This window comes from Neolamprologus brichardi, chromosome 9, assembly GCF_056152115.1.
Source record: "Neolamprologus brichardi isolate AB-2024 chromosome 9, ASM5615211v1, whole genome shotgun sequence".
Taxonomy (NCBI): Eukaryota; Metazoa; Chordata; class Actinopteri; order Cichliformes; family Cichlidae; genus Neolamprologus; species Neolamprologus brichardi.
Window position 1 is genome coordinate 18,498,825 of NC_142112.1, and position 26,017 is coordinate 18,524,841.

Sequence of the window (26,017 nt, forward strand, 5' to 3'; positions counted from 1 at the left end):
TCGTGAACGCATGTTATAACTCAGGTTTGTTAATCCTTGAGTCAACACGTCACCCCGGAGTCCTTCAGAAATCAGACTTCACTTTTCTGTTAAGATCTGACAAAATTATTTGACTGGATTGTGTTCAGCAAAGCTTTTGTCAAATACAGTAAACCCTCCAGATTCCTTTTCTGTCTGTCTTTTCAGGGCTTCAATGAAGAAAGGCATTTTAAAAGCAGGTAACGTATCTCAGGGTGCTTATACTGCTTTGTCAGTTCATATTTTTCATGCATCTATGATCCCTAAAAACATATATTTTTAAAAAAAGTGTGTTATTATTTATAATCACCCCTGATTACCTGACATCTGAGCATTTTGTCCTGCTGTAAACTATAGGTTATAAGTAAAGCTTGCAAAGTCTGTTTTTTAAGTGTTGTTATTGCAAAATTCTTATCTGTAAAATTATCCACATTTTCTGAATCTCAAAAGGAAATGATAAGATCTTTTTAGAAGTTTAACCACTGAATAGCTTAGAGTGATGATTTATGTCCAATTGCACTCTTTCCCTCAGATGCTTTGTCACATCTACCTCTCTTTTTCTTCATGAGACAAAAAAAAAAATGCAACTGAAGGGAAGACTGTCAAATCTGAAGGCAATCACAGTACCACTCTCACATGAGCCAGTGTTTAATGTGGGCCTGTGTGGAGCAACTCTATAAGCTCAATATCTCCAGCACATGAAGTTATAAAGAAGACAGAAGCAAAGCATCCTCTGTTGTATAAAAGTCATACATCGCTCGCAGGCACCAAAACACAAAAGAAGTTGAGTCGTGAAAGTATTATGAAACAAGATTGGAGAGTGGCAAATTGGTAATTAGCCTCTGCGTTGCAAATGAGCATTACAGTCTTGCTTATGACTTTCCTCTCTGGTCCCCAAAGCCTCTTCTATTAATTTAGCTCTGAGGGGCCATCCATAAACAGGCTGAATAAGCTGTTAGCCTAAATGACGAGTGCAAATGAAGGGCTGGCTAAATATGCTGAAGGTAACGAAGATAGTATAACATCCAGTACACAAATTACAGGGAAGAGAAAGTGAAGAAGCTGGAAGTAAATATGCTTTCTCAGGTATAGCTGTCATCATGCATATTTTCTGTGTAATTCCACTGAAAAAGCACCGTACTCCTTCCAAAAGTGTTTTTAGTATTTGATGATGTTTGTATCTTGGGAAACAGAATACAGCAAAAAAAAAGTTTTAGGGACCGTACCATCAGGAAGTTGTATGATTGATCCAAGATTCGCTCTGCAGGACAGGCAACCATAAATACATATACCCTTCATCATATTGTTTGCAATCTCCAAAGATAGTTTGGGATTACATGAAATATCTGGAAAAAGTCTAAATTCCCATAAGACGTGGAAATATTCTCCTAGAACAGACTTGGCCAACTCCAGGCCTTGAGGGCCGTTATCCTGCAGGTTTTAGATCTCACCCTGGGTCAACACACCTGAATCAAATGTTTAGTTCATTGCCAGGCCTCTGGAGAACTTCAAGACATGTTGAGGAGGTCATTTAGCCATTTAAATCAGCTGTGATGGATCAACGACACATCTAAAACCTGCAGGACACCGGCCCTCGAGGCCTGAGTTTGGACACCACTGTCCTAGAACATCTAGCAGCTGTACATAGAATAAGTGGTGGTCTGTAGATAGTTTGGTTGCACAATAAGTGGATTTATTTTACTGGACTATAAGAAGTTACAATAAAACTATTTTAAGATGGTTACTTTACTTTTAGTTACTTTGCACAACACTACAGTTTGTCTATTTGAATCATCATTCCAATTACCATCGCACAAATTAAGCTGTTTCTAATTAAAAAATGTGGTAATAATGTGTTAAATTATCTTCCTATTAACAGAGAACAAATGACTCATCTTTTTTTCCCCTCCATGTGCGGCATTTGTCACATATCGTGTTCAGTCTCTCGGTTTTAATAGAAACTGTTCTGAACTCTTGGAATTTTGCTTTCCCTCATGAGGTCAGATTCCTGCTTCTAAATTCATTCAGCCCTCTAGTTGTCTTGCATAAAAAGAAGTACAGCCCATTACTACCAAATGAAAAGGAAGTAAGACAGAAACTTCCAAATTAATTTACAGTAGAACACACCTTACAGGTAACTGACTGAAGTTTGATGTAATTACTCTAGAAACCATAAATGGCTGTAATTGAGAATAAGCCTACAGCACACAAGGATAACGAATGGCAAGATAATGGAAGCAGTGAAAGTCTTAGGTATTCAGATTGATGTGGGAGGGAGACACATCTAGCTTCTTTGAGATGGGAAATTCTTGCAAATACTTCTCACCAACACTGGTAGCAGTGCTGCCCTGTTCATGCCCTCCCCTGAGCATGGCGCTTATATTCAGATGAGCCAGCCATTAGCACTAAGTGGTCTTTAGCCCCAAATTCAGCCATTTCACAAATTAGCCAATTTCAACATTAGATGTTAGCCGGTGGCTAGGGTCAAAAGGTCAGCTGTGGTAAATATGAGGTGCAAACCTGCAGTTAAGGGGATTAATAAGGGATCCCTGAAAAGCGCTTAAATATAGCATGCACGTTTTAGGAAAAGAAACGTTCCGGCAATTCAGGATGAGTGACATTTCAGTGTTTTAAAATCCTGGAGATATTTCACTGAGAAAGAGCTGTGCACTGCACTAACCTCAGCTACGGATGGCACAGGTTTTAAAGTTGTCTCTTTCTGGCTTTGTGTGGCCTACATAGTGGCCTAAATGGCCATTCCATGGTTTAATGCAATAGACAAAACAGCATTAAGCTTTCGCTCTGCACCAGAGTTGGGAGAAAAGCTTGTCAGCCCTGCAAAAATAGGCTGGAAGTAGAGAGAGAATAAAAAAGAGAGAGCACTCTCACATCCCTGTTCTTCCACTCCATCGAGTATGCACCAGGGCAGACGGACATATGGGTGACGCTACATTCTCTAAAGAGAGTGAAGCAAATTCCTGACCCCCTATTCCCACCCCCATCCCTCTCTCCTGGCCTGTCGCTCACAAATTGCCCGTTCGAATGTCAGCCCTCCTCTTTATCAAATAAGTTCATTGTCTGCCAATTCGTGGGGCACTGACGAGAAGGGCTAGCAAACTGTGGAACCTCTCATCTGTGAATGAGTGTGTGCGCGTTTAGATATGCTTGCTAGCTGTCGTGTTAGCAGTCAGCCTCTTGAACACGGGGGCACGCAGTTAGACACACAGCCAAAAAAATCAATACAGCTTTGCATCGGCCTGACCCACATACAGAGAGGCCAGTGGCTGTCAAGGCTGTTCCATTATTTTGAAAGCAAATGTATGAATGCATGTATGGACAAGTCTGTGCTTACATACATCGCTGCAGATATTTTTATGAATTTATGGCCGTGCGTGTCTCTGCACATACACTGCTCATTTGCATGTGTGCAAGTCAGAGGCTGCGTGATTGTTGATTTAACTAGGGAGGTTTTGGGTTTTTTTTGTGATGATGCATATGTACACATTTGTGTGTATGTGTGTGTCTGTGTGTGCAAGTCTGAACATTGGGCCAGAGTGGGTGTTGAGTTCACACAAGCCCTTCCTGCTGCCTGACTTCACTGTCACTGATTGCAAGCGACGCAGAGCTAATAAAAGAGCAAAGCTGACTGTCAGCAGTGATTAGGCTGGCTACACAGACAAGACAAAGAGAGGAGGGAGCACAGCAGCATTAGCCATGGTCATTAAACAACTTGAGTCAAGGAGATTTTCAGACTAACCAGGTCTATTAAAGGAGAGGAGGCCAGTGGTGCGGGGCCTGTTTACTCCAATTTCGCCACAACATTTTAAGTAAAAATTGCAACTGAAAACCAACATGTGTGAACAGTGGTGATAGAGTAGAGAAATAAAAATGAATTGTAGAAAATGAGCAATGCACGAGCATTCATTCAACAGCTTCTCTACCATTCAGCCTGTGCAGTGAGTAAGCTAATCAAAAATGTATCTGTCTGCATGTGTCTACCATTTTTATTCTACTCAGACTCATACCTGTGCACTCTGCCCTTTTATTTATATTTAGTTCATGTCCACAAGAAAGACGAGACATCACATATCAGAAAGAAGAGAGGAAACCCCAGGTTTCTATCAACACTCTTCTCAAAAATGAAACGCTTAGCTTCCTCACATCTTGCTGTCCTACTGTCTTGTTTTGGCTACAGCTCAGTTATTAACGATTTCTTCCGTATTGCTTGAAAGAAAAGGAAGTGATATAATTTTATAGGACTGACCTTTTTGATTGGCATGACCATGACTCATAATAATGAGATGATGTTTCTGGTTAATTACAATACAATTCTTTGTAATTCTGTGCCTTTATGTCCAGATTTATTCTGATTTTTCTGTCATAAAATGTTAACCAGTGTCTTGATGGTGAAATTTAGTAATTTTTCAACTTATGCTTGCTTTGTTTATTTTTGCTCAGTGCCCACTTATTTGGATTATTTGCACACACATTCTGGCATTGCTTGCAGTTGTTTAAGATCTATGTCTCACTAGTCCATGGTTGCTTTTTAATGACTTGTTAATGTAGTCGAAAAAGTGTATAAACACAAACAAACACACTGGCTGCAGTAGCAGGTACCTGTAGATCTTCTGAAAAATGGGTGGGAAGTCTCTTTGCTTTCAGCAGTACTAACTCTCCAGCTGGCTGAGTGGCTACCAGGAATGCTGCCGCACCATGTCCTCTCCCCAACCCCTGCCCATTATCGCCATCCATATCAATAATAGTGCTGTTAGATAAATAGTATCTGGAAGCAAACCATCTGGTTATCTTAGGATTAAGGGGGGAAACAAGTTAGGTGTTTAAATGTATGAATGAGATTGGGAGTGTGTGTGTTTACAAAGCAGCTTTGCAAATGCTGCTTGTAATCAAAAAATTAAGGAGAGCTTCTGGCACGTCAGCACTTAGTACTACATTTATGAGCAGGTTGTTCAGAGTATCTCATCCAAAATCTTCATCAAATATCTGCTTACTCTGCTCTACCACCAACACCATCAATAATTCAACATGTATCCTACCTTGGCATCATCCTCCATGATGTTACACATCATCAGAGCCACATTTTTCAAATAAATGTTGCCCTTATTTAAAGTGATCCAGTGGGAAAAAATACACCTGTCGGAATTAAAGTCCATCTTGCTTGGGCTGAACTATTCAAAGTCAAGGTCAAAAAGGATAAATAGGAAAACTGGGGGAAAAAAATGGATGAAAGGAAGGACAGACGGATGGAGCTAATTAAAGGTAAGAGGTGACCTCAAAGCCCAGACAGGAGGCAGTAAAAACAGCAGTTAGAGTTGCATGTGTAACTTCTTAGGAAAACATTTTAGTGAGATGGAAACGTGTATCTCTGCTGAGATTTTGAACCTTGACTCAAAAATGAGATCACAACCCTGATAGTTTATAATGTATTTCTGTGGTCTTATAATACAAATTCAACTGTGCTAGATTTACAGGATGTTTTAAAAAGAATAATCCGATTACAAAGTGGTTTCATTCCACGGCCGTTCACTAGTAATGACTGAAACACATATTGTTGGAATTCGTGAGTTTCACCTGGTTACCAGTACGTAGCAGAACAACAGAGTTTCATACCGTAGGGTCCAGAGGGGACGTCCAGAGTTTTGCATGAAAAACGTTATATTCAGCCACGAATTTTAAAATTTACCGTAAGCTTCTCTCGCCTTTACTTTGAAAAATATAGCCTTTTTCAAATCGGATGACTCTTTTTAAAACACCCTGTACTTACAGTAACACCCACTTATACCTACAGACGTACCTGTGCCTACACCTAAAACATATAGCTGTTGAAAGATGTAAATTGAGTAATTCTGTCACGAACACTTGCAGCACAATCAGAATTCAGCATTTGAGTAACATGAAATGAAATGACTTAACATGAAATGTTAACACTTTTTCTGCTCCTCAGGCAATTTACTTCAAACAAAATAAAAAGAATGAAGACTTCAAATTTTTATGCTTTTTGTTTGATTCCTACATTTATACATTCACATATAAATCCAAAATTTATCTTTCACTTTGATTAAAAGTTTAGTAACGACACAAAAGCCCTCTGCAAGAACATTTTGTAATCCTTTTGTTGCATGGACAGAAGAAGAAATGATTCGCTTTTTTAGAAACCAGTTGCTTTCGGATCTCTTCTTTTTCCTAGTTTCCGGCTAATTGCCGTTTCCTCCTCTGTGTGGCATTTATGTTTTTCAGCAGCTTTATCTAGTCGTGGATCTGTTTCTACCTTCTGTAATCCACACACATTTGCACAGGTGCATGCGCAAGTTATCTCACGAACAAAAGCCCGTCTAAAACGCACATGCCTGAGAAACAGACGTACTCTGAAAATACACTCACTCGTACAAAAACAAAACGCGCACAGAGAATGACTCAGAAGTGCAGACGTGCGCACACAAACCCGAAGCCTGTTTTTCTAGCTTGTGTTAGATATGAGTGCCAAGAAGCAGGGATATCCCACAAGCCCTGTAGCCAAGAGACCAAGGTTGATAACCAGATTGAAACTTTATGTGAGTGCTTGTGTGGATATGTAGGTGAGAGGAAGGAGGGTTTTTTTTTTAGCATCTGTAGCATCAGTGAGAATTTCTTTCCCAGCTTTATATGTTCTTGTATGTCCTTTTATTTTTTTTTAAAAAAACCCAAACATTATGATTAAGTGCTCCAATGCATCAAGTTTTTGCTTGTTTTCATATTCATGCGGGCACTAAGTGTGGGTTGTCCCTGACTCTCTTCAACTAACCTGCCTTTGAAGGTCTTATTACTCCCCTTTGCCTCTGTAGGTCACCCTCCTTGTGAAAAGGTTGGAGGTCTCCCCCCTAAGCTTGGCCTCCCCGGAGGTCCCCCACCCACACAAGAAAAAGCACATGATGAAGGTTTTGCACTAATGATCTAATATATTACTTGTTGCACTGCTTTGGTGCAGCAAACCAGTCTGTGCAAGACTCGACGCTTGACACAAACAGGAGCCTGCCATTCCGGCTGCAGCAGAGGGCAGACTTTTACATTGTCTCCTCTATTTCTTCATTTTATATATCTTGCAAAATAACACGAACATTTGATACAAGATACACATTTTTGCATGTGTACATGAGAGAACGAGACAACGAGTCAGGCAGAATATATGATAAAAGCAAAACAGAGCATAATAACTATTTTGCTCTTTAGTTTTTTGGGGGGTTTGTTGTTTTCTTTTTTTCTGTGGACATTCATACGGTTTCACTTGAGTAGTTATCCATATGCAAATCTGATTTAGTGTAGCTTGCAGCAAAAGAGAGTGTGTTAGTGAGAGATTAACTTGCCTACAGATGAGAAAATGTGTCTTTGAGCCATGAGCCATAACTGACATTACCAGTTCCTCTCAGTGACTCTGATTAACTGTTGTCTGTGACTTTGTTCAGATGCAGCCATGAATTTCTGCAGTAAAAGCATGCGTGAAATACGAATTTTATTTCACAATAGAAAGCCTAATGCAAGCATTGGAGTCCCTTACTCTGCACTTTTATGCAGGTTTAAATGCAAAGTGCAAAATATTATTGCTGCATTAACAAACACGGAAGCTACCGCAATGAGTGTGACAGCCTTTAAACCACATTCCCTTCAGCTTTGAACTTTAACTCTGTGTCACACTGATCTATATATGTAGCTGCACTGTGCAGGAACAGTGTACAGATACACCCGCAGAAGGACTCTAAACCTTTTGCCTCCACCTCTTTAGCTTTCATCTTAGTTTTTTATACCTCAAAGCTGTTTCTCAAATTCAAGTTTAACAACCCAATGAGCCTTTTTATATCTGGAAGTCAACATTGGTAAAAAAAAAAAAAAAAAAAAAAAAATGTGGTCAATAGAATATACACATCCAGATACAGAAGTGAGCAAATACACACACACATGCATGCACACATAACACACATTCACAATCTCAGAGCTCCAAACATTACCAACAGATACTTTTTTTTGAACTGCTCCACATGCTCTGCAAATCAATACAATTATCTTTTGTTCTTGGTAGTATGTGTTTTCTTTCCCCAATAAAAATCGAAATGTATTTTTATATGCCTAACAAACACAGGCAAAATGTTCAATGACAACACAGCGTCTGGGGAATGAGGGAAGTCTTCGTCCCAGCAAACAAATGCGTGCATGCTATTTTCTGCTCCTCCAAGATCAGATATTTAGGGCAAGGTGTTCGCAGTTTCCTCGTGGGTCTCTCGAGGGAGTCATGTTTTGTGCTTTGTCTTCAGTCTGAGATAAATGAAAAACCTTTTGACTTTCCCTCCAAGGAGAGACTGCAAGTAGGGAGGAACTGTGAGCTATGCTGAGCAGAACCCTGGATGCCTCCAACGGCGAGAGAAAAGGAGAAAAGGGGGAAAACATTAATAAAACAATTTTTTCTCATTATAATACTCTATTTTTATTTTGCATTGAGGAACCTGCGTGTCACTTTAGTTCGCAGTGATTTGACGTAGCAGCCTTTGCCACCGTGGCACACAATTGCATGCTCTTGCTATCACTCAATGTCACTTTTTTTTATGACATTCCATAATGTCACATATTTGCCTGTTGAAATAATGATAACCGTGGCATATTGTAAACAATGTTTTGTTTCTCATTTAATTTTAAGGCTTAAAGCTGTGCAATTTTTTTTATTCATCTCATACCAGGCATATTTTGCGTTATGTTTTTTTTTTTTAAAGCGCCAGTAGGAATATTGACATCACAAAGTGTTTTTTAAGCTTTATACTTTAGTGTTTTTGTCTAAACAACCTACATTTTCCCTTTTAAGCTATATATTGCACTATTGCCTACTTAACATCCATCCACTTTAACATGCTGTTACTCATTACACTCTTGTTAACATCGTACAGCTGTGCTTCTCTCAATAAGGAACTTTTACATTCATGTATTCGCATATACAGTTAGTGTTATGAAATCGTCATTGTCTCGATAGCTTAAATGAGATTTCACCTTATTACATATTATGAAGCAATAAAATAGGGTTTGTGTTAACTGTGAATGTAATATCTTCAACACATAAGTGCAGATTCACACACTAAGTAGTTGTTGGCGTCACAGTGGCGCGGTGGTTAGCACTGTTGCCTGGGTTTGAATTCACCTACTATGCGAGGTTTGAATGTTCTTCCTGTGCTTGTCTATGGGTTCTTTCTGAGTTCCACCCACAGTCCAAAGACATGCATGTTAGGTTAACTAGTAATTTGTGAATGTTTTACAGTACCTGGTGACGCGTCCACGGTGTTGCCTGCCTCTAACCTTAAGGCAGCTGTGATAGGATACAGCCCAACCACTTGAATTGACCCCCTGTGTATATATTGCCTGTGTTTCCCTCTGTTCTCTGTTGTGTTCTTCTTCATTGTGTGTGATCTTTGTCAATCAGTTCCTGACCTGCCTTATCACTGTTTGCTATTTGCTTTCCCTGCTGTTTTGCCAGCATTAATAAAGCCAAGATTAAGAGATGGGTCCTGTGTCTGGGTTCGCTCCCTGCTTGCCACACGCCCGTACGTGACAGATGAATTAAAATGGTTTACACTGCCTTAGTGGCATTAAAAATTCATCTGTAGCATTTTCAGATCACTTGAATTTAGTCCAATCTTACTCAGAAGACCAGAAGCAATGTTTCCTCGCTTTGTTTCAGCCTTTAGCTTAAATTCTCTGATGTGCTAAACTGTTGTGGTTAAATCACTGGTGCACCATGTTTATTCTGGAACTGAACTGGTTGAATTAGCAACATGTAACCAGTTAAAACAATGTTAAAAAACACCTTGATGTTATTTAGTTTTGCAGGCAGTTTTTTTTTTTTTACAAGCTGCTGTCTGGGGCAATTTGACTCTTGTAGGGTCACCCTAAACAAACTTATATTTTCCAAGACTACTGCTATAAGAAGAAGTGAGTTATGTTTGAAAGAAAACTGCTAAATCTAGTTTGGATTTACCTATATATTCAGGTTCTTGAGCCAATCTTTTGGAGAGAGGCTGGACTCTATTGGTCTCTGGAGTTGCCCTGGGTAAGAAGCAGTGCACAGTAGTGTACACTGCAGTACCTTTGGCTCCAGGTTTAGTGGCCATAGATTTTGCTTTTCTCCAGTGCTTTCATTGTACTCTTGGGTTGGGGAACTACTTCAAGCGTCTCTCTGGACTCCTTTGGTGTGACTCCATTGGGGCCTTCAGTGCTCACTTGGGCAGTGGAATGTGTGATCAGCAAGAACTGTCTGACCAACTCGTTGTGTTTCATCATAAAAGTGTCCGTTTAGGCAATTAGTAATTTGGGATCTCTTCAAATCTTGCAAAGCTGTTGAAGCCTTATGTAAGAGTGTGGGGAACCAATGTTCCATGTTCCACATCTCTATTGCTTTGGTGGCTGTGCTGGTGTCAAAAGGCTGTTGTGGACACCATTGGTGAAGAAAGTTTCCTATAGCACTTGGCTGGTTCAAAGAGGAAAGATCTGTATTTTAGCATGTATCTTGGCTCTGGACACACTTGCCATGAGCCCAATTACCTATTCTACCAAAGAGGAGGGATGGCACGAACCCTTTCTGCGCAGAGTTTGGTCGCACAATAGCGTAAGGCAAATAACACCGACAGTATATATGAACTAACCTCCATTATTTAGAGCCAAATTCTTTAGTTTAAATAAAAACACAGAGAAAATAACCTACCTAAAGCAACATGTTGTCTTTGGAGGTGTTTTTTTTTTTATTTTGGTCACATAAAGTAAATGATCAAGTTGTAAAGTCTAAATCCCAGACTACTGTGTTTCAGTTACGGGCTGTTCAGGCATTTCTGAACAACCTGGATAGCTTTTTTCATTTCTAACGCAGCAGGATTTTAAAGCGTGCAATTTTTTTGTAATGTGTTCATACAGGTCCTATATATCAGTGTATACTCTGTACATCTGTGTGGGTGTGTATAAAGTGGTGCAGGGCGTGAGATACAAGCAGAAAGAGAAGGTGTGGTATTGTTAACAAACCTGTCGCCACCCGCCAGAATCACAGATGGGTAGCGCTGGGTCATGAGTATGTTTATATCTCCTAACATGTGGACTTGAATTAATGAAAAGACAGACAGTTGACCTTAAATTTAAAAAAAAGGCAATCTTCCCACGCTGGTAGGTGACACACACACACACACACACATTCATAAACTTTCACATAAAGTCTCCTTTTGTTTATCTGGGTGTTCTTCCTATCTCTACATCTCTTTGAATTTCCTCAGTAACTATGCACTACCTTTCACGTATTAGTCATCAGCGTAACAGGCTTCTAATCTTTCTGTACTATTAGATCTGCTATGACTCATACTCTCTCTACTCTTCAGATAAATATTTCATCTGAGGCAGCACAGACCACATGAATGTGCCCATGCAGTCAATTGTGTTGCTATGTTCTAGAATCACAAAAAGATTTTTGGTGCATATACAAGTTTGTTTTTGGATACCAGGCTTTTCTCCATTGCTGCGTCATTAAAAAACAAATAAATACATAAAAGTTTGACATTTGTCATCATGTATCATAACACTCCCAACTTGGAGCTGCACAAAATCTCCTGTTTCAAACATTCACGGTTTCAAACATAAAATTCCTGTGGAACCAGTCCCAGCATCTTGCACAGTGTCGTGAGAAAGGCTCGACAACGGATTTATGAGCTTTCATGACACAGTCAAGTTGAAGGCTCATACAACCATGTACAATTTACCCTTTTCTTGAATTGCTTTCTGGTTCAAACATGCATGGCAAATGACACCAATACTACACCTAGCCATTGTGTAGCTTCCAATGGAGGAGAGAGATGGAGAGGGTTGATGGAGCTGGAGGCAGAGACAGGTTTGCCTTTACAAAGGTGTAGAGTTACATTTTGTCCATTTAAAGAGACCAAACAAAAACTTCTAAATATGCCATTTTGATTAAGAGAGATGAGCTTTTAGGGGTTTAATCAATACTGGGAGAGAAACTTTCAGTTGACTTGTTACACTGCTGGTGTGTGCACTAACCACAAATAGGAATTAAAATCATGGCGTGAAAGGCAGAAGCGTGGTCATTTATTTTCTTCATTGCATAAAGGGTGGGGACGGAACGAGCAAAAGCCACCTCTATCATGTTCATCAAAGTCCCTAACCACATGTTGAGAGGAGAGAAATCCTTTAAACTTGCTCAAGTGGAGGTGTACGTTCAACTTCAGGCAGGGCAAAAACAGCATTAAAAAAGCTCAATGTTCCCGAGTAATCCAATCGCATCACACCAGTCCCTAAATCTTTGTCAAGGAAATGCAATTGTTATAATGCATTTATTGAAACTTGGGCAAGGTTTTATTTAATCATGCCTTGCTCTAACAGCACTGGCGGTAGATGAGAAAAACACACAATCTTTCATCACACCATCATCCTTGGGAAATCCAATTTATTGCTATTCCTCTCACCCTGGTGCGTACCAAACGTGTGATTGCTACGTAGTACGGCTTAGAACATGGAGTAAAGTGTGTTGCATGTGTTTTTCCCTTTTATGTTGCATTATGTGTCATAGCTGTTTCATTTTTCCGGTGATTATCAGAGTAATTCAGTGTGTGAGGAAGACAGGAGGTCTGTGCTGAAGAAGAGCATGTGCATCGTTGTGCGTGTGTGTGGAAACATTCATATTCAAACTTATTCATCTTACACGTATAAGAAAAATATAATATACACAGACTTAATTGTGTGCCACCTTTATCACATTTCAGAGGGGGGATCTGCTTGGTGATTTTATAGCACAAAGGCAGGTTGTTTACTGCAAGCCTGACACTAGCTAAGAATTGATATGAAAAATTACTTGAATAAAAATAATGCTTAATAAATGCCAAGGAGAAAAGGGGGGAGGCTTGTTTATCTTTCAGTTTTACAGCATATACTCAGTAGAGAAAGCAGAAGTGAAGTCAACATTGCCACAATAACCTGTTTATCAATTCCTATTGGTGCTTTGAATAATTATGCTCAGATTATGGTTAACTGTTGCCACAAAACCCCACTCCACAGTTCAACTATTTATATCTATGGAATAATTTTAGACTCACCAGTTGACCAAAACCCACCAAATGCATGTCTTTGGATCATAGAAGAAGACATGGGAAAAACATGCAAACTCCACACAGAAAGGCCTCGGCCAGTTGCTGGATTCAAACCCAGGACTTCAGCAGCAGCAGCAGCAGTAACCAGGAAACACTAAACACTAACAATAGACCAGTTGTGTGTTGTTTTGACTTGTACTTACGGCTGTGCATTTATCTATTTTTTTAACGTTTTATTAAATGGTTTCTGAGTATCAACTAAACGAAACAGTGCTGTAGGCCTCTTCTAAGTAGCACACAGACCCACACACATACATTTACACCTAAGCCTAAACATTATTTATTGGAGTGTTTGAGTTGCTGACAGCTCCCAGGTCTGGGGCTCACCGTGCCTTCTTTGCAGTAAAGGTCAGGGCGACAATTGCAAAACACACTGGTTGGACTACATGATACTTCACAATGATCTGTGTGTGTGTGTGTGTGTGTGTGTGTGTGTGTGCACATGCATGTAAATGTAAAACACTCAGTGACCATCTAAGATGACGACTGTGTTTGGCGTGTTTATTTGGGATAACTAACACAACCGCACAAATGTGTGTTGGTTAACTTTCAAGGTCGAGCTGCTTGGCATCGGTAGCCGACACACCCTGGCAATGGGAAGTCTAGTCGCTTCATGTGCACGTAGGTGTGTGCGTGTGTGTGTGTGGTTATAAAAATTTAACAGTGACTGCTCCTCACTCTTCCACCTGCCAACTTGACATCAGTCTCCCTCTCTTTCTCTCTTCTCTCTCTCTCGTAAAAGTTGCCAGATGTTACAGATTAGTCAACATTTCACTCTGGCTCTAGTCTTAAGTCAAATGCCATCACCTCAAGCCACCCCTAGGTAACCATAAAGGCTTGAGGTTAACCAAATGGAGGAGGGCAACAAAATATAGTTGGGCATTGTTTGCAGATGGGAAACCTTATTGGTTGTAAACCAGAAAGGCTCTAATCCAGCTGTGTTTTGAGCCATTACTGTGATGTAGCCTCAGAGGAAAGGAATTTTACTCCAACATTTCAGCCAATTATGTTCTGCTCAGTGCCTCATATGTAGCTGGCATCAGTGTGTTGAAGACCAAACCTTGCAGTTGGGAACTGAAGGCGTAAAAGTTTCACTTTCACAATATAATTACTATTAGTTTTAATAGAATGCTAATATTCTTCCTTACTACTCTTTTTTGAGTACTGTACATATTCAATGTTAACTTGTGTGCCAAGATATTATACACCTGTATAGACTACCTGGCCAAAGGAAAGTATTCCTTTATGGTGTCCTTGAAAGGTCAATGTACTAAATAGGGTAATGCCACAAAAAACAAAGCACACCAAACACGATGGAAGTGTTTTTCGTGACGAGCTAACTGTAAAAGCAAACATGTATCTGCAGTGTTATATGACTCATGCAATTAAAGCAAACACTTCCTTGTATCTTCTTCTTCAAAACAGCGGTGAATGCTCTACTCCTTTGAAGCTTGTCTCAGTGCAATCCTTTTCATGTTGTGTTGTGCATGTTCTGTCACTTCCACAGCTGTTCACTCAAGTTATTGTCTCCAAAAAAGCACTTCTGCTGTGTTTTGTGTGCTTTTACAGCATTTTTCTTTTTGCTGGTGTTTTCTTAAGTCGAAGTGTGTTTGACTTCTCAGTGCCACCATATTCCTTGGGTCAAAAAGGCAGCAGAGCCATAAACAGAGGAAATCCAAAGTTGACAGGGAGCAAAAAGAAGTATTGGATGTTCAGAAAAGGTGTGCCGGTCCAACCATACTAGCAGGACTACTTCAACCTCAAGTTGAACCTGTCAGATCGATTGTGACTATCAATAACAAAAGCAGAATTATTAATAGCGGCAGGGTTATTGTTTCAAAATGACTGCACCATAAAGGTAACTGACACTTTCATCATCAATGTCATTGTTAGTTTATTTTTACAATGGCACTGTCACATTTTTTTAAACATACCATGCACCATATTATGTGCAAACACTAGAACACGAGATGCAACAAATGATGCTCTATTGTGTCACCGTATCTCTTACATTTGTTTGTATGAAAAGATAAGACGAAATTTGAATACCTCCTTAGTTTTTCGGGGGGGGGAGGGAATTTTGGGAAAGCTTGAGGCCATTGCTGTTAGAATCACAGTTAGAGAAATGTATGCATTTTATCTCATAGTGAGCCATTCAGAAGAAGTATTTTGAATGGAAAATATGGCATTGCATTGTGTTCCCATTCTTCCCAAATCTGCATGACACGCAGTTTACGTGGAAACGCATATCACAAAACAAAGAACAAAGATACTCTATGTAAATAATTCTAATCCAAGTATTAGCATGCTTCCTTCTAAAAACTCATGCACACCTATACCAGCCAGATGAAATCAACCGCCACCAAACAACACGAACGGGCATACACAAAGCCACGCCACACAAGCGTACTGACAGGGTGTTGTGTGTGTGTGTGTTTGTAGTTTATAGTGTGTGTGCATGTGCAGCATTAAGGTGCTTCAGATGTTGTGGAAGCTCAGGCCCTCTGGCTTCAGCCAGCTGGAGTTCTCTAAATTAGCCCAGCATTTCATTATGCAGCTCCTGTCTCCTTTCTCATCCCCAATGCTCCCTTCTTCCACCTCACCTCCCCGTTTTTCCCAACCCTCACCCAGCGTCTCACATTATTTTTCATGCTGATTAAAGACAACTTGCTCCCCAACACTCTCAGCACTGTCAAAATCTGATATAAAATTCTGAAATCTGAAACTGAACAACAGAAGAGAAAAAAAAATCATATCCATTCTTTCGATATTTGCATTTAAACACCTCCTCTTCTGGTCTTGCCCTGTTGTCCTGCTGCCCATTTCTTCCCCCTCTCCGTGTCTCTGGGCTCACCCCCCTTTCCTCCCTTGTCTCTTACTCCACTCTTCTTCAGATATTTAGCTCCAGGTAAAACAGTGAGCAAACCCTTTTGCTGCTATGAAGCTTTTGTCCTTTTGCTCATAATTGCACCAAGGCTTTCAATACAGTGTGTGTGTATGGGTGCATGTGGGGATGACTGTGAATGTGTGTGTACTGTGTATGTGTCAGAGAGAAAGAAAAAAACAAGGGGAGGCTGGTAGGAGGACTGATAGCTTGTTTAAGTATGCGTGTGCATATATATGTGTTTTAACTCATACCTCCTTTGCTTTTTCATCTGTTGCCTGTGCCCTCCATGCACAAATACGCACACACTCATACACACAGATTTACAGCCCTGAAGTGAGGTTGTTAGCAGGTGCATGCAGTTTATGTTAGCATTAGCCAAGGTTAGCCTAGCCGCCGTAGCCCCCTGTGACTTTCTGTCTCAGTAGAATCCAGGGATTTCTCTTCATTTTAGGGCTGAAGGGAGGGCCTCAGTTTCAGACTCACACACACACACATACACACACTGGGGGGCCTGAGGGAGGGCCAGTAACTGAGCCACCAGCCAAGGGAGCTGGACCAATTACATTGTTAGGATAAATGTAGCGCTGGCTATGCATGGATTGTGGTACTTAACAGCTGGCGCGAAAAAGAAAAGCCCTCCCTTTCCTTGCCTTCTCCTCTCTCCCGTTTGCCCAGGCGTTTTTTAATGGAGGGGAATTTAAAAACAGATTTATGGGTCAGTTAAATATAGTAGGCAAAACTGATTCCCTATCCAACCACCCCCTCCTCTGTAACTCCCTCCTTCCATCCCTCCCTTGTATCACCACCACCCACCCAACCCAGCCCCCAGTTTTTGTCTCCATTTCCCTCCCTTTGGTCGTTTATAAAATGATATATCTCTTAAAAAGGATGGAACAGTTCCCCCAGTGGAACGCTCAAACACAAATTGACAATCCAGGCCTTGTGGTTTAATAGGCACCCTGTATCTCCCTCTCAAGCTTCCCCCTCCCTTTGTTTCTTTCTATCTCCGTCTCCCTCCCGCCCTCCTCTCTCCTGTCTCTTATTCTCCTGACCAACAAGGACTTATTAAATGAAGCCTTAACTAAATCTGAGTTAATGAATTATTCTAACACCTACGATGTGATTATTGTAATTAATGGACCACCGTCGTACCTACCTTCAGACCAGGTTTCCTAAATGAACATCTTGCTCAGGCCTAATGTCTTTCTTTTTGACAAGGATTTAAAGCTTCCTCTAGCTTCCTTCCCTCCTCTTCAACTAACAAGCCAAAATGCACTTTGGGATAGAAATCTGGGTCTGACATTCATTTTTCTTCTCTTAGGAGTGAAAAAATACCCATGGTTATTTATATTATGGGTTTAATAAATTCAAGAGCACTTAAATTAGTGTTTAAAGCATTAGCTGATCTCAGTTGGCATATTTTTATGTCACTGCTAGTTTCTGTAGAGATGGTGACCGCACATAATTTGCTTTCCATTTTGTCAGCAGGCGTAAGCCCAACTGATGGTATTGGGAATGTTTGCATTTGGATGACAGGGATCATTTGGCAATCCAAAATGTTTGTTTTAGGGGCAAAGAGAATCCCTCCTCTGTAGCACTGCTATTTTAGATATGTTTTTGTTACTTTTCCTTTAAAAAAAATCTACTGTGGAGGGGAGGGTGGGGGTTCAGTTTCACTAAAAATGTGTTTACCTCACCATACTGAGAGTTGTAAATGCAACGGTTAGCAGGTTTTCAGCAGCATGCATGGAGGTGCGAATCTTTCCTCCTCACCACACGCTAGCCTCCAGCGCCAACACACAGACATGCACACATAGTTTTTTTTTTTCATACACACGTACACACTCTGTTTGAGTCTGCTCGCAGCTAATCCTGTGCACCAGCAAAATCCACTTTAAGGGCTGCGCTACTGCAGGCGCGCCAAACAGGCCACAAGTTTGGTTCCCTCTCCAAGACACACAGTTCTAGGCCATGTTTGAGATTCTGTTTCAGCAGCAAACACACAAACCAGCACTGTTCAAAGTTCTGGTAGTATAAAAGCAGATAATTTGACAACAAACAACCTTCCCGGTGTCGGCACTAGTTCACGAACCTCGGCCAAGCCTTTCATCCCACAGCCAATGTGTATGGGGCAAACATTCACTGCGCTTTGATTTTCTACACATTTAAGAAGATTTGGTCATGCTTAATCCAGTTTCTCATCCAAATTTCCCTCCAAGCTGGCAATTACGGCTGAATAAAGTGTATACTCGAAGTATTGCTGTCGTTGCTGTTGTCAAGCCCTGAGCCAAGTGTCGTACCTGTGCTGTTTACTTGCAGGTAAACTAAGAAAGTCACTGACCTGTTCTTCCATGTTAGCTTTGTGGTAAAGCCAAACTGACTTGTACCTAATTGACTCGTATCTGCTGATGTGGATATTTGTTTTTAGGGCAGTGACACAGGCATTTTCATATACATTAGTGTGTTAAGGAGTCCAGCAAGAAGCAGTTATGGGGGAGTTGGGACAGTGAGCTTTAACCACTTTGTCAGCAGATGTTAAGTTTCACTCACTAGGTACCAATTATTTACTTTTCCTTCTAGCCTAAAAGGGGGGCTGAACTGTGTGAACCACAGGCTCTGTTTCAAGAATTCCTGCTACTACACCATCATATGTTTAAGCTTGTGTAACTTTTCTTTATTTTTTGTTTTATAACAATTCATTAGAGCTGAAATACATTTGAATACATGTCGTATTTCGAGGAAATAACTTACTAAAGAGGAAATGCTTTGTGTGCAGATTATCTCATCCCCACTGTCTTGTTGTATGACTGGATTATCTGTCTGTTTTCGTGTCAAACTCGGTGCTTACATCTTTGCTCTATCCTTCTTATGGTTGCATGGCGTCTTTGAAATCACCTTTAGAGCACAACTTTAACACAAAGCTTGTCTGTGTTTCTTTCTTAGGACATTTTCTCATGTTTCAACAGGTGCATTGTGAAGTTAGTGTTTCTGAATTTAAATTTCACAAAATTAACATGATTTTTCTTTTGTATTTAGATTTTATTTTATGTGACAGCAGTCCTTTTTCACAGAGAGACAACAATACATAACAAATAACTTTGTCCATATCACCTTAGGAAATTTAAGCATCTTCAGCTTCTTTATTTGTTTACATAATTTTTGTCTGGTTGTATTAGAATACAGTATGTATTATGTTTTTAAATAAAAACACCTTCTTTTTTTTTCTTTGTACGTGAGCCCAACAAGAATAATTTTCCTTTTTCTGTTTTTATTCCCGTCTTTTATGTATCAAGTCTACCAAACTGCATCTCCCAGGTATGCTCATTGTGCAGAAATGTGCAGGGTACAGGGTTGACCCATGTGGACCCTCGGCTGGTCTGTGTGCTCTGCGCCTGCAGCAAAAGACAGCCCAGCACTGATGAGAATCCCTATAATTGGCCCAAACCTGCACACATGGCCTCAAGCTCCTCCACTCTACATTGCCAATGAGAGAGTGGAGGATAAAGATGGAGAAAGTGTAGCAGAAAAAGAGAGCTGACCTGACTGAAGATGCACTACACACTGGTCTATGTGAAAAGAGTCTGAGTTACCAAATTCTGGGGAATGAAACTTGAAGAATGCATCATTTTTAATGCAGAGTCATCCAGAAGCTGAAATATCTTCCAAGAGACGTGAACATCATTTCTTTCTTTCTTTCTTTTGTTTTTTTTACCTTTAGTTTATTCCCTGTATCTTTGGGACATTTTCCCTTAAGCGTCCCGATACATACATTGCTCAATGTCTTCATTTTCACTGTCAGTCCATGTGTGTGGATGTCTGCATGTGTATGGTGCACCACTGCACGTGGGCTTGCTATCTCCTAGCCACACTTCTGGGGCTGGCAGTGGGACAGAACATCCTGAGGGCCCAAACTTTCCCCAGGCTCCCCGCCCCTCCCTCTATTCTCTGTTTCTCTGTTTGTTAGCTATCCAAGAATATGCCAGTCAGGTCCTGGGCAATCTTCATGCTGCCCTCATGCCATCTCCTACATCCTCTCTTCTCCTCTCTCTTTCCATTCTCACTTCCACTTTTCCTTTCTCTCTCTCTCTTCATCTTCTCTTTACATCTTTCAGTCCCACATTTTTTTCCTCCACACACCTCATACTCCTTTCCTCTCTGGCCTTTGGCAGCCACTGTAAACCCACTGCATGAAGTGGTGTCTGTTTGTAGCTCAGTACAGTATGTGTGGTGACGCCCTCTGGACATGTTGGCACACTCGCTGACAGCTTGATTTGGACTCAGAGTAGCAGACTGGCATTAGGGATTGTGGCAATATTTAAGCATTTTTATGTATATTTATGTATCCCTTATGTTTCCTTTTTTTTTACTTTAAATTACATTTTTAATAAAAAATGCTCTGTGGACTATATCAAAAATAAATGAGCATTTAAAAAAAAATTTGGGTCTAAACAGGCTTATCTTTAGCATCAGGTACCTCTTTGTGTTACATCTTGTACTTTTGACAAACCATTACTGGGTCATTCCAGAATGAGGATGATTTAGGATTCAAAACTGGTAAAATAAAAGAAATAGACCCTTTACTTTATAATACTCCATTATGCATTTAAGACAATAACAATAAATCATTAAAAGTGATTCTTGCTCAGATGAGGCATTAACTGCACATTTTTGCAAGATATTTTAGTTGCTGTGTGCTATGAATAAACCATCACCATTAAGTTACCCTGATACTGCATAGTCATTCAGTTTTAGATAAGCCCAACTTTTCATTAGTCATTTTGTTACAGATTTTTGTAACAGGGTTGATCTTAAAGTAAGTTCCACTAGATCACAGTGTTAAATGAATATATTACTTTTAATTGTAGATTAGGACATAAGTGTGAAAAATAAATACTCAGGACCACAGAAATGTTGCTTAATAATATTTTATATGGTTTTAACATATGTTTGTAACATTTGCTTTACATGTATCCTAATAGGGTTGCAAACAGTATTTGTGTTTTCTCAACAACAACAACAACAACAAAAAGATGCCAACAGGGGAAAGTAATGCAATGTAAAATGAAGTTATATAAATAAAGTAAGGAAACTGAAATTGATATGTTTTGTTTCGTTAGACTGACATACTCGATCTAGTCAGAAAAGACTGGAAGAATACAAAACATCAACGAGCACCGACCTCGGTGTTACGACGCGACTCGATTTTCCTAAATAGTTTCCAGTAACAGGGTTGCACATGTGCAGTGTGCAGTGCAAAATTATTTATTTATTCATGTTAAACTGGTTTAACAGTTATTAAAAGGCACATATCAATACAATCAAAACAAAAATAACTTATTTCACCAGCAATTTGGTAACCAAAAGTTGCCTTTTTGGGAGGTGCTCATAAGCTATTTCATTTTGATTATTTCTATAAATACTATTTTGGAACTGCTTTTCCACAAATTGGTTCACATGTTGTCTCAGGAGAAGACACCAAATGTATGTTTTAGTATTTTGAACATGAGTGTTTCAAATTCCAGAGTAGGACAGAAACTGCCCTGCAATGCTTGAATGACCTTAACTTCATTTCTGCTGCACAAAATGGACTCAGATACACATAATTAGCTTGTGAACATGTAGTTTATTCAAATATGATTGACTGCTGTGGAACAAAACTGCCCTTTCTAATCTGCTTCTAACCTGAACCGCTGCTGTACGCTGAAACCTGATGTGCCTGCATGTGGTTTGTATCTGTAACTATGGAAAGCATCACGAAAGGTCAGGACTAAAAATGTTTTTGCTCATTACTGAATTATGAAACAGTACTTCAAATTTAACCTCCAGACTTCTAAGTAGATGTCTCAGCCATATTACTACCTGCAAAAGAGTTTCTTCAGGTTAAGAAAAATTCCCGAGGCTTTGTGTTGTATTACTGTTGCAGGATAAAGAAAATGCTTTAATACTTAAACATTGTTGCAGGGAGGATTGGCAACTCTTTCTGTTTGTTAAATTTGTTATTACTTTTCTGTAATACTGACCTTATCACTCTCCCTACTGATACTTTATTTAAGTTACGTTATGGAAGTTTTTTTTTTTCTTGATGCAGTCCAAAATCCACAGGATGTACACAGTGTTTGGGTTGAATAGTGAACAAATCAATAGGCAATTGACTTGCTGTTATTGAATGTTATTGACTGGCCATGTGATTCCGCTGTATATGAATTGGTGTAACTTCACTGTAGGCCACATCTGTGTGGAAACAAATGGGAGGAAACACAGCAGCCACCATAGGAGGACCTCCTTTGAAAAGAACTGATTAATGCAGACTCCTTAAGGGGTAAAGATGGAGGGATGGATGGATGGATGCTAAAGAGGAGAGCCTGGCAGCTAGCTCATAATGCTACAGGGAGAGTGACAAGAGGGAGGGAGGAGAAGGAGCGAGAACATCCGGGGGCAGGCATGCAGGAGCAAATACGCACACAGACACACACACACACACACTACACACTACATTGGGAGGATTTTGACTCTTTAATCTTGCCCTGTGTAGCTTTGATAAGAAGAGAAATCCCTTCCTTGCAACGAAGATAGAGCTGTTCTCCTTTTGTCTTAAAGTTACGGGCATATTTATGCATGAGCTGTTTATTTGTGTCAGGCTTACAAATTAATTTTTTAGAGTCCTCCAAAAAAAATAAAAAATAAAGTGTGAGCCCAAGTTTAATGTGACTTTGCAGAGTTTTGAGACAAAGAGAGCCAATGCTGATGCCTGTGTACTGATTACTTCTTAGTGTAAAGAATAGCTCGGCTGCACCTATGAGCATTTTGTGTTAAGATCAGGATGTCAATCAAGTCCCCTTAAGCAAGTACATACCAAAGTGGCAACAGGTCAGTGGATGTCAAATGCATCACAGCCATTGCTTTTCCCCAGTTGTTCTGAAAGTGGTGGCAATAACTTTATAACGAGTTTTTGGGAAGATGAACATCTGCCTGCATTAAATGGGAATTATCTGAAGCACTTTCAACGATTTTTGAATTGGAACTAAAATTAAAAATTTAAATATGTACATGCCAAAAGTGGGACAGTGATTTTGTCATAATGTCTGCTCACATGAGGAAAAAATCGACTGAATATAACTGAAAACTTGTTGCGGTATTCTGTTCCTGAGTGCTTCTACTTACAAGCCTCGTTCACTGAACATCTCCTTTCCCCAACGCATTGTTACGAAAGTGTTTCCACTGTTGAGCCATCAAGATAAAGCGATAGGTATTCTTGGCAGGTTTTCATTAAAACCCATTCAAAATGTTCCATTTTCATACCTCACAAACAGGTTTAGACTTCTACAAACATTATGTAGCTGTCAGAAGTGCCGAGCTCTGCTTTGAAGCTGCTCCCAGGCTTTCAAGTTACTGACCTTTTGGTGTGGCTTGTCACACATGGATGCAGAACTGGATTGTCAAGTTGCCACAGCCTTTCGCCACGGTGACTGCCACTAAAAAAAGGTATATATATATATATATATATATATATATATATATATATATATATATATATACATATATGTACACATAGACAGGCCTTCTCAGAACAGAGTGAAGCACATGTTCAACTAGTAGGGTGCACATATATTTTACTAAGAATTATTTTTTTTATATTAATGTTTTTAAAAAACATTAAACATTTAAAAAATTCCTAAAATGGGAGCGCAGTCATTTTCTTAACCTGTTGTCCAGTTAGGGGTTATGGGGTATGGTGGGGTTAGAGGTACACCCTGTGCCAGAGTGTCAGTCTGTCACGTTGCCAACACATAGAGATGCTCACATTCACATCTATGGCCAATTTAGAATCCCCAGTGACGCTAACAAACATGTGTTTGGACTGTGGGAGGATGCCGGGGAACCTAGAGAGAACCCGTGCAGGTACAGGGAGGCATGCGGAGTCCACACAGAAAGGTTCCACCTGGCTGGCAGATTCAGGTCTGTGAGTTGGCAGTGCTAACCACTTCACCACTGGGCCGCCTGTCATGATAAAATGCAGTGTTAAAAACACAGAAACACACACAGACACACACACACAACAGGGATTTATACGTGTTTGTGAACATTACCCTGCTGTGTACGTACTTCTGTTCTTGTGTGTGCAAGAGGGGAACTTGCATACATCTGTTTATGAGTGTGTGCTCACATTTAATGTCTCTCAGGATCACTTTTTTCTTTCCCTCTTCCAGACAGTTACTCATGCACTTAATTTATGGCACACCTGCAGAGTCTGTGTGTGTGTATATATGCGTGTGTTTTTGTATTCGTGTCTGTGGGTATGACTGTGTGGTAACTCTCAGGCTCGCAGGGGAACTGTTGATGAAGGAATGCTTCTCGCTCTGACTCACCTGATGATTTGTCCCTTACTTTGTAATCAGCACAGCAGGCAGATCCCGCACAATAGGAAGGCAGTGAGCAACACACAACAGTGCTTTTCAGTTCATGAGTTGAGATTCAAAGACAATGCTGCTTTCTTAGACACAGTTGGATCAAATATGAATTTTAAGATAGCAGCAACTCTGTTCCCAACACAGTTTAGAGAAGCAGATACAAGTAAAAAAAATTCTGCCCCACAATACCATTCAGTTACTACATGGGTGAAATAAGGAGTCGCTGATCAAACATGCAAACATGTAAGAAAGAACACCCACTCACACTTATCCTTCACACACAGTCCTAAAAGAACTGAGTGTCTCATGAGACATGTTGCAGGCCGGTGCTAGATAAACGCTAAGCCAGTATAATCACATAATCAATGATTATGACTAAAAAGTTCAGTCCGCTGCCCTTTCTTAAGACAGGCACTGACAGACAGGCAATGGGAAACAGTCGGGTGGGTGGTATTTAAAGTTCACATGTGTAAAAGGTTTGAGTGCTGCCTTGGATGGATGGACTCATTTGCATTTTTGCTTCTTTACACTCACGTCTGTCTCCTGAAGCATGGTCTACAGAGAATCGCTCCAGCGTGCTGCCATCTTTCTTTCTCTCTTTCACACACACAAACTTTGAACTGTCAGTTGTGTAAATACAAGGGATGCTTCCAGTTAAGCCTCTAGGCTAGCTAGAGTACACCCTAATTATGTAAAATATGATTTTGAGTATGCTGTTGTTAGAATGGTTACTGTTTCTTGGCCGAGGTAAGGTAGACGGATCTCCACGGGGACTTTTCAATGTGGATTGAAGTAAACATGACTGTGTGATATTTTTTTGCCTTCAACCTTCACATCTGACTTCTGGGGACAGATTTAAACCTGATTTAAAGCCAAAGTTTGCTCATTTATATTCAATGAATTAGCCAGTTATTATTAATAACATACAGGAAAAAATATAGTTGAAGTTGACCAAAGAATGAGATAGCTCAAGTATATGACTGCACTCAAAGGGTCTTGCAATCTATGCGTCATACAAGACTGTCTAAGCTACATCATCTCTTTGAGAGCACTACGCTAAGTATATCTTAGTGTCAGTACTTAAAACCTCTGCTAATTTTTGAACATCACAAAGGTATTTATTAGTTCCTCATTTAGGCAGACTGCAAAGTTTGCATATCATAGTTATTACAAAATGCCTTTGTGTGGAGTAAGATCACCTGATATCCTGAGTCATAAGTTGAAGACAGACTGTGGCTCCATGTTTGTGTTGGTACTAAGAAAACTGATACAAATGGCAATTTTTAAAGAAAATTGTATCACCTGTTAAACAGTATTAAGTGTTGCTGACATACTCCATGTGTACAGAAATTGCATTAACATTTATGTTTTATTTAAACATTTTAGGTCACATCAGATCACATGCTATGAAAGAAATTTAAAGAATAGGGGAAGTAATCTATCCTAATGTCGGCATTTGTTGTTTTGTCTGCTCATTGTATTTAAACCATATGTTTGTGATCAGCAGCAACACATGGCATGAGCATGGGATCCTGGGA

General features: G+C 40.0%; 1 protein-coding gene across 1 annotated transcript in view; it reads right to left on the bottom strand.

Annotated features, from left to right (window-relative positions):
- ofcc1 (orofacial cleft 1 candidate 1) overlaps positions 1 to 26,017 on the bottom strand; it is a 136,580-nt gene that overhangs the window by 88,633 nt on the left and 21,930 nt on the right. The gene's annotated exons all lie outside the window — the stretch shown is intronic.